This window comes from Cinclus cinclus, chromosome 3 (assembly GCF_963662255.1).
Source record: "Cinclus cinclus chromosome 3, bCinCin1.1, whole genome shotgun sequence".
NCBI lineage: Eukaryota > Metazoa > Chordata > Aves > Passeriformes > Cinclidae > Cinclus > Cinclus cinclus.
The window spans coordinates 32189422-32204175 of NC_085048.1; positions in this window are offsets into that span (position 1 = coordinate 32189422).

Genomic DNA, 14754 nt, shown 5'->3' on the forward strand with positions numbered 1-14754 from the left:
CAAGTTACACTGGCAGAGCCTGGGAGGTGGAAATCTATGGTGGGGGTGGTAATGAGCAGCTAAGAGTTGCCTAAATGTTCTTCTGGTAGCCTAGCTGCAGCCAGAGCTAGCTGTGTGTACACAGAAAACCAGCATCCCTGATCATCTTCTTTCATTCATGGAGAGAGTTGGGTGGCTATGAGACATGCTTCCTCCTGTTAAGGTTCTGAATCACCCTTCTAAATTGTAAAGCCCACATAAATATAAGAAAGTGATTAATGAAACTAGATTATTATTTTTCTGATAGTATAGAGAAGCATTTCCATCACAGTTCCCTGGAATACTACATCTGATTGACAAAAATAGAGAAAAGGGTATTTTTAAACTTTAAAATTAATCAATTTTAAGACAATTTTATGTCTCTCTTAACATAGAGAAAAATATCAAACTAGTGAGTTGTTTCTGTCCCACTGCATTAAACTCTGCTGTCAATAATTAGTAAGAATTTAAATGGACTATTACTAGAAAAAGCCAAATTAAATCAGCTAAAATTTGTTAGTTGTTATTTTTTTTTTCTAAACGTGGTATGTATACATTTATTTATGTTCCGAAGATGTAAGGGTTTTTATTTTTTTTTATATAGACGCTGGCTCATCTTAATTAAAAATTAAGTCCACCTTGACTAATGACAAAATGCTGCTACAACACAGGAACAATGTTTTCTGAGCTTGTCCTTTAATGACACTTTGAACAGCTCAAGTCAATGCTCCTAAAATTCTGTTGAAATTCTGGACCAGCTAAACAAGCAGTTTCTCTGCACCCCCTATTATTAGCTCCTTTCAGTCTTTGCTTAGAGTTTCTCAGCAATAAGTTCATTTGCCTCAAACTAAGAAAGTGGAGAGAATGCAAAAGAACACAAACTGTAGCTGCACTGGTCTGGCTCAGAGCTCCTGTTTGCAGCTATGAAATTTCTCTTTTCTTTCCTTTACACTGAAGCTGTGTCTGTTCCTGGGTACAATCTGCTGTTAGATGTTAAATATGAATCAGTCTTTTGTAAGGCTGCACTAGGGATATAGAGGTTAGTTTACTGGCTATTTTGTATCAAGGAAATGGTGTAAATATATAGTAAGTATTTCCATTTTCCTTGCATGTGTTTTCCTGGGCTGTGCTTATCAGTTTTTGTGTTTATTTAATGAAAAATATATCAATAAATTATTGATTTGGCTGACAAGCTGAAGAAAAGGAAGAAGTGGAAGGAAAAGAAGAAAAAAGAAGAGAAAGACAAAGCAATGGGAAACGTTGTCAAATAAGGCCTCTAAATAGGGTAATTTAAATGGGAAATCCTAAATCAACTGCTAGATAATGAAGCAAGTAAATGTATTAACCTGTAAGTAAACATATCAACCAGACACAAATTATGTCATAAATTATGATTGTTGGTATATCAAAGTCTAGTCATAGCACTTAAGGAACAGTTAAGGAAACCCAGGAAATAATGGATAATTTTATGGAATTTGTAAATGGCACCTTCTAAACATTTATTTTTTAAAAAATGAATTTCAGGAGTGCTGCTTTAGATCATCATTGAAAACCATTACTGCAGGAATGCATGGCTCTGTATAGTAAACAGTACACTGTCATTGTGCTGAGAAAGCATTTGTTGGTGAAATTTTATTACTATTAAAAAAACTCCAAACAAAAAACCCTGTATACACATGCAGGCATGGTAAAGTCTAATCAGATATATTTATAACAATTTCGGCTTTTTAGATATGGCTGTCTTTACAAACCTTTTTTTTTTCCTTTATACCATGTTTGCACACACTTCTTTAGTTTTTTCCCCCCTTAAATAGTCTTATAATTACCCCTTCTAGCAAAAATATATATGAGAATATAATTAGTCCACCCTTTTTCTGCAACATGTTGCTCCTAGCGCCCTGAGATAAGTAAAACCAAACAAAACTGAAACAAGCATCACCACCCCACAAAACTTTACATCACACATTGTCTTCAGACCCAGGAGACATCATTGGTGGGATTTCCCAAATATTTGATGTCAGCTATCTGCTGCCACTGAAAATATTGAAACCCTTACGTTTGATAGAAGCAAAGTGAGGCCAAAGCTGAGCTCTTAAGTAAATATTTTCCCTGACAACTGCAAAGACATAAACCATTTGAAAATAGGAATGATACTTAAAATGTTTGTAAACATGCCTGACTCATTCTGTAAAGGCCTTGAAACTAACTATATTAAACTAGAACTAAAAAGAACCCAGTCTTCCTGAAAATTCGTATTGCTTCTTCTATTCCCCAAATGCTAAACTATTATCCATCACAGACATTGTTAACTTCGGGGAACCTGTGCAGTTGGGTGAACAGTGAAAGTCAGCAAATACAGTAACAAGTGTTTCCAATGATGAGCTAAAAGGATCCTGTACTTGCTATTTTAAGCACTTCGTATTTAAAGTCTGGAGAACTTTAATGAGAAGAGAGTCACCTGGAGTTGATTGATGATCTCTTTTTGTTTGGTTATTGTTTATTTAACAGGCAGGTACCACAGCTGAGGTAATGTACCTGGGCTTTACTGATGTAGCAGTGCTAAAGTCAGAGCTCTCTAACTGAGAATTAAGGAGGCCTACAACATATATCAACGTATATCATACTGCCACTTTATAAAACTGGGGTTTTTTGTTTGGTTGGTTGTTTTTTTTTTCCAGTGGGGTGATGATATAAAGCTTTAAGAGATGTTTCTGGCATGCTCTCGTAGGTGAAGCAATCTCCCCCATGGGGATCAGCTTTGTATGTACAACTAGTGTGTCTCCTGGGTTTAATTTCCTTAATCCTAATTGCCAGCAGAAGTTGTGATGATTGATTTTGAGTGTGGTTTCCAAAGATGTTAAGATATTAAAAGAAGTTGGTAAACTGAGCCTAGCTGTACTGATAAAGTGAATTTCTTCTTAACTCTTGTGAGACAAAATCAAAGATGCTGGAGTGCAGTAGCAGATTCTGAAAGCACTTTGACATTGCACTTTGTAAAGTCAAACTGCCTCAGTGTTTTACTACAGTACCTTTATATGCCAGAGACATGTATTTGAAGGGGAGGGGAGGTGAGATTGTTCAGCTGTACTGAGTGCCATTTATCTTTAAAACTTCCCTTAAATTAGGATATTAGCTTGATTTTGTATTAAACATTTATAAATGCGCTTCTTTACACGATGTACAGTATGTCATAGAAAATGTAAAATAATATACATTGCCTCACATATCATAGTATGTTATTGAAATACATATTGCATATGACAATATTGTACTTTAGATACAGAATAATATATATATGCTAAAATGTTACATTGTTGATTTAAGGTTTCTCTGGCTTCTTAACTTAAAGTTTGTCTTATAAAGGAAATTAATGAGGTCACAGCTTCAAGCCCACCTCTGGAGCTTTGTCTGCTTCTTTGTTTCCCTTTAAATACCTTATCTACAGCTATGTATGCAGCTGGATTATGAAAAAAAAAATTGCTATTATCACTGTTGCCTTGTAATGCAGAGGTAATACCTCTGTTGCAGAATCAGTGTGCCTGAACAATGGTGTAACACACAGTATATCCTCCATGCTTCAGCAGGAAGCAACCAGCTTTCAGTCAGCTCTGCTTGTTAGCCCAATGTAACACTCATTATGTGGGGAACACATAGATGTGCTCTCCATCACTGACTAAAAACACTGCCAGGTTTGACCATTACACTGTGAGACATGGAGAGGAGATGCATATGAAGAATGAAATCCTGTTCTTATTAAAACTAAGGGGGGAAGACACACCTCTCATCAAATTATTTAGGCTCAGATTTTCAAAGCACAAGATAGAGAATCATTATCCTTTTGTCCTTGGAGAAGGTTGTTGCAGTGTAGAGCTCAGAGACATTCATATGACATATCAAGGTATGAAAAGACCTGTAGTGTTTGCCCTTGAATGCTGCATATTCTCAGGACAAATGCAATACAATCTCCATAGCTGAGAAATCAGTATCTTTATTGAGAGCTTGCATCTGTATGTGAAAGTGGACATCATGGCACTTGAAGGTGCGATCCCTTTATCTTGTGCAGGACTTATGAAACTGTTGGATGGAGTCATCTCAGGTTCCTGTACTATATGTGGTTCTAGGAAGCACTAGGAGTTACAGTCAGCATGCTCTAAGGTTTTGGCTTGCCTACACCTAACAGTGCTGATAGTAATTCCAGCTCTGCTCTAGCACTTAGGCACTCAACATTTTAAGAGGGATGTCTCCTCTCTTCAGGATATGTAGCAGAAATGTCTTAACAACAGGAGCTGATTGACAAACTTGGAATCAGTGATCTTTTAGCTGTGTTTTCTGAACACCTGCTGCCTGTTGGACTTACAGCTGCCAATAATTTACCGTACCAGAGAAAAAAAGTTTTTGAGTTCCACTCAGTATAAAAGATGTGATCTTAGGGTTCAGAGCCTTAGGTCCTTTACCAAGGAGGGGAGAGAGCTAGGTTTTTAGCTTCTGCTCCAAGGACTTGCAGGAGTGGACTTCACCCCTAACAACCCAAGCATCAGCATCAAGCCCTGGGAAACATCTATCTAGTTCAGGGTGATCCTGAGAGTTCCTCCCAGGAGTCTTTGAAGCTATTATGTTAAACAATCCAAGTTCTGTTCTCCTATTGGTTGCTTGTGTTCCATGTATGGTGTTGTTTCTAGAGCATTCTATCCCAAGAGTATATATTGTTGCTTCTCCCTTATTTCTGGTCTTTCAAGTTTGTCCCTATACTGTGTGCAGTTTCTGTGCACCACCCCTGTTTTTATTTTGCCATTAAAAGTAGTTCTTTCTCGGGTCACTCCATCTTTCCTGTTCCTGTTTAACTCACACTGCTTTTACCCTGAAGTCAGGGGACCTAAATGTTTGTTGCAGCCATCCCCACTGCGACAAAAATTCCTAATGAATTTTCTTCACTGAATATTTCTTCTAAAATGCAGAAATTGTGAAAGCAGAGCTGTCAGATTCCAGATGTTTCTCTAAGGCCAGCTAGGCTTCCTGACTATGATCCCTCTTTTGCCTTGGGAAGATTGAGAAACATCGTGATTTTACTGATTCATCTGGTGCAGACATGACACAGGTACTGAGATTCACATACACTTTCAGAAGAAAGCTGAAAGATTTGTTTCATATTTTCATTGTAGTCTTGGACATACCCAAGTCTGAGGCCTAAAATAATTGATTTTTTTTTCTTTTTTAATGGGTATATCAGTATTTGATTTGAGGCACATCAGCTGGATTTAGCCAACATCACACAATATGGACAAAATGTCAGAGAACAGAAAAATGAGACTAACACAATCTCATGGCTGAAAACTGAAGTCAACAACACCAGTTAACAATAAATATTAGCTCACTTATGGAGCAGATAACTGAAGAGTGTGTTCCAGTGTCAAAACTAAGAAGAGAAGTTTTGCCAGAATGTATATGTAGCTAAGTTACTGGATTGAAGGACAAGAACTGCAAGAGGAATTCCTGTAGCTCAGTGCTAAGATTAATTTAAACTTTTATGGACAGTGTCCTGCTAAAATTCTAATATCTTTATGCTTTTCTGAGGAGACACAACTTACTTATTCTGCCTGTGCCTGGAATTGTTGTTCAGGTCTCTTATGGCTTTAACTGTACTGCTGTCAGCCTTTACTCTAGATGGGTATGAGTCAGCTCCAAACCATAAACTGTGTAGCCATGGTTAGTAAGCCTGAGCTACTAAGCCTTTGCTGATAGCGTGGGCACAACAAGTTGTGCCTGCTTAGAGCACAACCAAAGCAAGCTCACATCTGCTTAAAAAAAAGAAAAAGAAAAAAAAAAAAAGTCAAGATACCTCTCTGATCTTCTCCTGCTTCCTCCACCTGCCTTTCTCTTTCCCTCTCCCTTTTTCTTTCTCTCTGTCCTACCCACATACATCCACAAGTATACTCATGGAAACTCCATCTATATAAGCCCTCCACCCAGATAGTTAAAATTCCTGAGTGGGATCTCACAGGGCTCATGTTTGTTCAGAGTGGTAATGTGTGGCAGTGTTTTGGTATGAGGCCCCTTGTTCAATTCCTTACTCTGAACTTGAACAAAGAGTAGTTGTAATAGTCACCCCTTTCAAGAGGGTTTTATTCAACCTATGTAGTGTTCATTTTTGCCTTGTACAGCTGACTGAACCCAGAAAAGGGTAATGTAAATCGTGTAGGGAAAGCCACAATGCTGAGCTCCATTGGGATTTTTCCCATTGGGAATTTTTTGGGGAGATTCCCACTCAGAGGGGACAGACTCACCGTGAGTTTCACTTAAGCCATGATGGCAGAATGTCAATGTCCTCTGTCAGTGTCCTCTCACAGCACAGACTCTGGCTGCAGAAATATCAGTAGTAGCCCTGCTTGTTATTGGCAGTAGCAGTCAATGATACATGAATTTTGAGTGACTTTATATGTGGCTGCAAGATCCAAGTTCCATGGGTTTTTCTTATGTGCAAAATAAGAAACATGTTACTCTGTCCCTAAATTTTCTTTTCATCTCTCTCTTCTTCCACTAGCTAGGCACTAATTGTGTTGTGCATCATCTTCTGCCATTTTTCTGGCAAATGCAACATGCTGGCACATGTCAGTGGAAATTCAGCATTTATTAAGGTTTGACTGTATTGCCTGTGCATCACCTCTCTCTCAGTTTTTTTTTCTGTAAGATGACTGTTTTCAAGAATGAGACTAACAATCTTACAAGAGGAAGCCCTCCATTTTAGACAGCTAAGCTACATAAGATGCATCTTGGCTATCATTGCCTTGGAAGTCTGGGATTGAGTTTTACTGAGTTTTGGGGATTTTTACCAGTGGGTTTTGAAAAGCGTTGACAATCTTAGTCACCTACACATTTACACGAGGACTGTGTTCTCAAAGAAGCAGTATTTTTTGACAGAACAACTATGAAAAATGCTGAAAAGTGAAAGGATCATCACAGAATATACACCTTTCTCCTTTTAACATGTATAATCCTTACAGGGGATTACTAGTGGGGGAATATTAGAGCTGGCCTGCCTTCTAGCTTGAAAGCTTGTTTCTCAGTCAAAGCTGTCTTCTGGCAAATTAAAGGAAAAATAGTTTCTTAGGATTCCATTTCTCTCTGCAGAGGAGAAACTGATATAAGAGAAATCAAGCTCACTTATTTCTCTGAATTCTTCCTCTAGGTATGTGTGTGTGTATTTGTGTCTAATATTTTTATCCTGATGGCAAAACCCAAACACATCAGGTGCAGACCCCAGGATTTTATTTTCTCATATTATCTATGTCTCAAGGAAACATCAGGAATGTAAAGATGGCTCTCCCTCATTCATTTATTCCTGCTACCTCCTGGGTGCCTCAGGTCCTGAAGGTTCATCCACATGCTCTGTACATTGGTTAAATGTGAGAGACATAAAAGTGTCACTGTTCTATTTGGAAGATACTTATATAGGTCCACTATTACAACATAGCCATAGTTTTTAACAAATATATTGTCCATAAATTCATTTCAGTCAGGCAGTGGTATTCCCATTTAAGGAAACGGAACAGAAAGGAAGTGTAAATTACTTGACCAACATTATATATATCCATGGTAATGAAAAATGACATTTGTTCCCTGGCAGAGCAAAGTTTGATTTGTTTCACAAGCTAAAATAGTGCATCAATTCATTTAATAAGCCCCAAATTGTGCCTTAGCTCTTTAATCTCTAGATCAGTATGTTGTTAAGGTAGAATTAATTATCATGTAGTACCTAAATCAAATATGGATTTCTCATGTCTGCCAAGCAGATTTAAAAATTTCACAGTATTTGGGCTAAAATGGACAATCAGGATTAGCAGATGGAGTGCAGAATTCCACACTTTCAAAATAAGTTTTGGGGCTTGGAAAAGTTAATAAAAAAAAAAGTCATGTCTCACATGATCTTACTGCTGGAGAAGGTGAGAATTCAATTCCTATATCTTCTGCAAGTTAATTTCATGTTCCTGCTTGACATCCTAAACCTTTACAGCCTGCACTTTAGGGCTATGCTATGCTGTGAGGAGGGAGAATCCAATTAATTATGTCCTACCTCGCATTCAGCTTTCAGCAACCAATTATTAGACAAAACCTGGTTGAAGCCCTCATTTGATTTAGGAGGCTTGGGTGTCTTGGCATTCATCAGGATTTACTGATGTTGATAAATTGCTCTTCTCTGTCATGGCTCTAAATAGATATATCAGGTTTGTCCAAGGCTTCTTGCTGAGCCTTGATCTAAATGGTTTTTCATCTAAGAGTACAGAGCAGTTGTTCTTTTGTCTGGAACTGGGATATGGAGTTCAGAAGTAATGAAACTGGCATTTGTCTAATTATGAATTCCATTATTATTTTCCATCTTCAAGCAGCTAGGGGTAAATCCACATGAGTCTGCTTCAGTAGAACTCTCCTGAGCTAGCACAGTGAGATAAATTAAAAGTAGCATGACCCAAGTATGTCCCAGGATATTTTTATGTGTAATACTTAGAGGGCCTAGGTTGCAATCTGGAGACGTGCTGTGTTAGCTGGAGTGCAGCAAAACTGAAAGAGATGGATCAGGATTGTATTCTCTGTGCAGAGTTTGGGATGCTGCCTCCTGCCCCCCAGTCAGCACCTGGCTTTGTTAGCTTCCCTTTGAAGAGTGGTGGGAAGAACAACATGCAGACAGATGCATGGAGCTACCTGGTAGTAAAGCATGAACTGATTGTATTGTTTGGTTTAGTTAAATTTCAAGGTAATTTCCAGGATGCTCAGAGGCCTGGGGCACTACTACTATATTTTAAGATGGAAGAAAACCAAAGAGGGGAAAAAATAATAGAATGCTTTAATTTTCCTTCCTCTCAGCTTCCTGTATTCTTATCCAGGAGCCTTGTAAACTGCTTTCACTTATTTTTCCAATCAGTACTTGAGACTGTGCCCACAATGGGCAGAATTCTGGTCTTTCTCACACATGTACTGAACTGGAATTACTTGGGATTTTTTTCTGCTAAATTTGTTCTAAGTTCTTGTGAGTCACTATATTACTTGACAGCTGAATTTAATGTGTCTGATTGTTAAGTTCCCTAGCTGCTAATCTTTAAAATCCCTTACTGACAAATACCATGAAGTGTGTGTAATAGAGTTGCTGAACATTTATGTTAAATAGCTCTGAGTTTTGTTAGTTAGTGCCAGGTAATTCAGGCTAAACTCTTTTTTGATACAACTAAATATACAATCTAATCTGTTTTGACTACTTTCATTCCATGTAATGTTCAAGTTCATGCCAGTTTTATACCAAAAGCTACAGAGAGGGACTTTTATTAACCTTTAAATTCCAATGAATTGCCTTGTACAGTTGAGCTTGTAACGCAAATGTTTTTTGAAGGAATGGGGTTTGAAATGCTCATCACAATCATTAGAGTATTCCTCATGGATGTAGCTTTGTGTTTATAAAGACAGCCTATTTTTTTTCCAAACAGTACTTGGTATCCATTATTTCCTACCTAGCTGTTTTAAAAGTTTTCTCTCTAATCAATAATTAGAAAGGATTAGAAAAGACTTACCCATCACAAGTGAAAACCAGAGAATAGTGAGCTTATAATATTGTGGAAAAACAGAGACACAGTTTTGGTGAAAAAAAAAATCAATCAGTATTTTAAAATACCCCTGCAAATTTTGCAAGCTAAATGCTGTCGTGAATATTGCTAAAAGATTCCCAAGTATAAGAGGGGTTTCAACAGATGAAAAATGATAACCTGAAAAGCAACATGACTGTACAGATCAGTAGTCTGTGAGCAACTTTCCTGCTGCAGAAATTCCTGAAATGGAAGTGATCCTCCTTCCTTTCATCATTGCACATCACCTGCTGGGGAAATTCACCTCCACCACTGAGCTTGTGGAAATCAGGTAATCTTTTGACACTGAGTGTCTGTATATCACCTTAAGCTTTCTTATGTCAAAATGTCAGTAGCACTTGGTACTTTCATACTGCTTAATATCGGTATTATTGTTCTTCTATATGTCAGCCTGAAGATATAGGGGTACCATAAAGTGGTTCAGATGTCAAGGTGTTTCATTACTCTCTAATAGTTCAGTGTAGTTTTCTCTGCTCTCCTTAGCCTTACAGTAAAAGTTGACATATTTCTCCAGAAATAATTCATTACTTTACATATCTGATTAAGGACATACATTAACAGAAAATAGATATTTGACCTAACAATTAAATAACCAAACAAAAGCCAATATGTAATTACATTATTTCCTCTTAGAATATTTTCAGTATTAGTTTTTTGTGTGGATGATCAGAGGAAAAGCCATTCCTGGCTTGAAGGAAGAAGTGTTAAATTTCCTATTTTTTATTGACTGTATAACTAAGAATATAAGAAAACAAGGTTAATCAGCATGACTCAGAGTGAAGAAAGCAATTGTGAGCTTTTTTTTATGGCTATGCAAATTTAAGTGAACTGTAACATTTTTGACAAATATATATATGTTTATTAGCACACCAACTTATCTTCAGTAGATAACCTTCTATAAATACACACCACCTTATATGCACTACATTTTATAGAGGTCTCCAGAAACTATCACATTGTGTACAAAATCTAATATATAATTTAAGGCAGGTATTCAGACCAGCACCTCTTTTTGAGCAAGCATTGTCTTTTGTACTTAATCTATAAAAGACCAGTGAGGGATAATACTAATTATTATCTAGCAAGTGAATCTCACTACTATTAATTATCACTGAACCAAAATCTAAGTGACATAATTATATTGAAAAATATCTGCAATAAGAATAAGCCACACTGTATCATATCAAAGCCCCAGTAACCAGTATCCTGTCTCCACCAGTGTTAATAGGTACCAGAGAGAATCCACAACCTCATTAGCACTAAAATGGGTGCAAAAGTTTGTTTCAGAAGCAACTGGTTAAAGCAGGGCAGCATTTTGATTAATTTCCTTTAACAGCAGTTATGTGCCCTGTAGAAGCTACTTCTGAGATAACTGTCTAGCATCTCTGTGCAAAATTAGTCTTTGGAAGGACTAGAAATATTTATTTCTGTTTTTCATCCTTAAAATGTCTGCTTCTCTTCAGGAACTTGAAGAGACACCTGCAGTGACTGTCTCAGACAGAGACATTTACATGACTCCCTCCACAGGACCTTGTATTTTAAAACAAATGTCTATACATGCAGGTAGGACAAGAAAGCCAGAGGCACTGCATTCATCTTCTCTGCAAACAAATGCAGAGGAGGTGCCTCAGGTTAAATGACTTCATTCAGACTCATTCATCTGGACATGTAAACCAGAGCCAGAACTAGCAAAGCTCATAGCTTTTAGGCTAAGAGAATTCACTGAGCATCTCATTGTTTTCTGGCAAAGACTGGTGATGTCTTTGGTGGTGTTTTGGATGATGGCGTGGAGAGATTAACAAAAGTGATCTGTACATGATGCAGTGAAGATTTTGAATGGGCAAAATTTCATAAGATAAGAAAATTATATAGTAAGGCAGCATGGACTGAAGTGCTTAAGAGAAGGGAATGCTTGAACTGTGTTTTTCTGAAGTCAAAGCTGCAAAAAATAGCAAGAATTTTTTAACCAGAAATTGGTATGAAAATGTTCACAATCAAGGTGGACAATTTACCACATCAAAAGTATATCAGAAAAAAAAAAAAAGTAGATGTTCTTAGTGAAACACAAAAACAGACCAAACAGTTTTCTGGAGACCAAAAAGTGTAGACTAAATGAAAAATTCTGGATGTTCAGATGAATAAGATCTTGTGAAAGATCTTGTCAAAAGATCTTGTCAAATTGTTTGTCAAAAGCAATTAAAACATTAGATTTAACATACATCCTTATAAACAAAAAGAGAAACAGAAAAGAAAGCAGCAAATCCTACGTAGCAAAGCTGATCTTACTTGCTTTTTTGCCAGTATATCTGAGATAAATGGAACAAAATGTGGCTTGTGTTCACCAGAAGTAGATTATATAATGACAACACAATTTTTTGAGGACAAAAATACTTTCTCTTGAAATGCAATAGCTTTAATCCACTTGGATGTTGTTTACTCACTTTCTATTCCACTCAGAGAATCATCACTTTATGAAGAGGGGGCTATGTATAAAAAGTGAAAACAGGATAGTCAGAACACAGATCACAGGAGTTAGTGCTGAAAACAGTCATAATACTAGAGGAAAGTACGTGACAAATTTCCTCCAGGAGCAGCGTTCATCCATATCAATTTGTAATTTAATATTTTCATGTAGTATGTATTGTCATGGGAAAATGTGCATATCCTAATGAAAGATGATGATGATAATGATGCAAAATTGAGAGGCAACATTAACTAGAAAAGGATTTTTATGTTGACAGTATAAAACAGAATCTGAGGATATAAAAGAAAACTGGAGAAGAGTTTGAGGATGGAATGTCATGTAACAATATGACATGAAAAGCAATAGGCTTGGGAGCAAAGAACAGAAATCTCTGCTGTTACATAAGTGTTCATCAGATGACCACAGGAATACATGGTACATAAATGATATGACCATGGAAGAGGCAAACATGATTCCAGGAAGTGTGCCATATTGCAAAGCTGCTCCTGGATTATTTTGGATGGACTACCATTCTTTGGGGTAACTCTGGTGATCATTTACCCCAGAAGTGGTTCCCTGCAGACAGAGTTGCCAGGTTTCCCTTCCTTGAGCCTTCACATTCTTCCAACACTATGCCAGGAAGCTCAAGACGTCCCTAAACTCCACTGGGCTGCACCAAGTCCCAGAACAGGCAATAGGTACTTTCACAATCTTGTTATAAAATCAAAGCTCTGGTGGGCTCTATTCAGCATGATTCTTAGACTCAGAGCTAATACCTCATCCCACCACACACACACACACACACACACACACACACACAGACACACACACACACAGATACAAACACACACAGACACAGACACACGCAGATACAAACACACACACACACAGACACAGAGGTGATGTTTTAGACTCGCAATGTCACTGTGCTGTCCCCATGGAGACCCAGCTCAAGTACTGTGCAGTGTGTGCACGAGCAGCCTGTGCTTGAGGAGGTTTCACCACGCAGTGTGGATGCTCAGCACTGCTGATCTGAAGGTTCTCTGGGAGGATGCCTGCAGACACAAGCTGCCCATGGACATACCCTGCTATGATCTAGACAACTTCTCTAGCTGTGACTGGAGCACAACTAATTCCTTTCCTGATCTTTGTAAGTGTGCTGGTTTTGCTTTAATTGATTTTTGGTGAAGAGGGGGAAAAGTCAGCCAGGGAAGTGATTCTCTGTGAGTATCTGCTACAGGCTTCCTCTGTGGCTGCACAGTACCAGCACAGTAATGCAAACTCTCAAAGCAGCTCTAGCAGCTACTGTGGGGACACAGTCCTTTTCCCTTTGGCTATCCCAGGAAAGTGGGACAGTTGCTGAAATCCTAAGTAAAAAATTTACCCCAGCAGTTACCCCGTTACCAATGTAAAGGAATGTCTTGCTAAATAAAAGAGGTGTGGGACCACTGACTTTCAGTCAGTCACTTTGATATCATAATTAAGTCAAAAGAAAGAGATAAATTATTAGTTCCAATTTTAAAGTAGATGTCATAATTGCAAGGGTGTATAGAAACAAAAAACAACTGTCTAATCTACTGGTACCAAATCAACATCTAAGAAAAAATAATCTCTTGTCTACAGTCTGCTTTGCAGACACGCTGGTTCTCGTAGACACACCTCTACTCTGGCAAACACGCAGGGCCAGGGAGCCTGCTTTAACTCTAAACCCTGTGGCTGTCCTGTTAAAAGTTTTAGGGAAACTAAGGGGAAGGTGCCTATGTGGATATGTAATTGTTTGTCAGCTTACCTCAGGCTCTGCATTTGACTACTCTATCTCATTCTCTGTAAGATAAAATCCCAGACACAGTTTTGGGAGTAACTCAATCCAGAAATCAATCTAGCCGTTACTTAGGATGAGACTACCAGGTTTAACTCCCAGAAAGTATTCTAATAGGCTTTGTATCCTTTTGCTTCCTAGAGAACATACAAACCCTCCAGTTTCATACTCCAATGACATGGAAGTGACAGGCTGACATATAGTAATATAGTCCTGAAGTTATTTCAGAGATGTTGCGATTAAAATTTTAAAAAGACAAAAGATAATAATAATGTCATAGGATCTTGTGGGCAATATGTAAGATACAGAAGAGACTCAGTGCCAAGCAGTCTCTAGTTTGCACATGATTGGTTTCTCTAGAGGGGATTGGACCTAAACACTGGAGACTTTTGCTCTTTTGCTAATTCATAATATCTATCCTCAATGTCAAGCTCTGGTCACAGTCCTCCCATTTTTTACCAGCATAGATGTACCCCTCTCTTCAGTGATTCTTTCTCTTTGCTTTTCTCACATATTGTGTTCCACAGTGGGAACCACCTACTAGTACACCATCCTAACTCCTGCAGCCACTGTTTATTTAAAAGTTTCCACGGAATCCATTCAGATTCAGAAATCCCAGACAAAAATTACTTAGTTAGACAAGAGATGATCTTCATCCTGTTGATTTATGAATTGATTCACCTTTTCAAGTTTGGATCACACTGCCAGAGCACATGTCATCCATACTAGGCTAACTTTGACTTCATATATAGTAAAACATCTTCCTTTGTCATGACTCTATTGCATACATTTCAGTGTGAAGTGTCTCCATCTACTGAGCTTCTGTT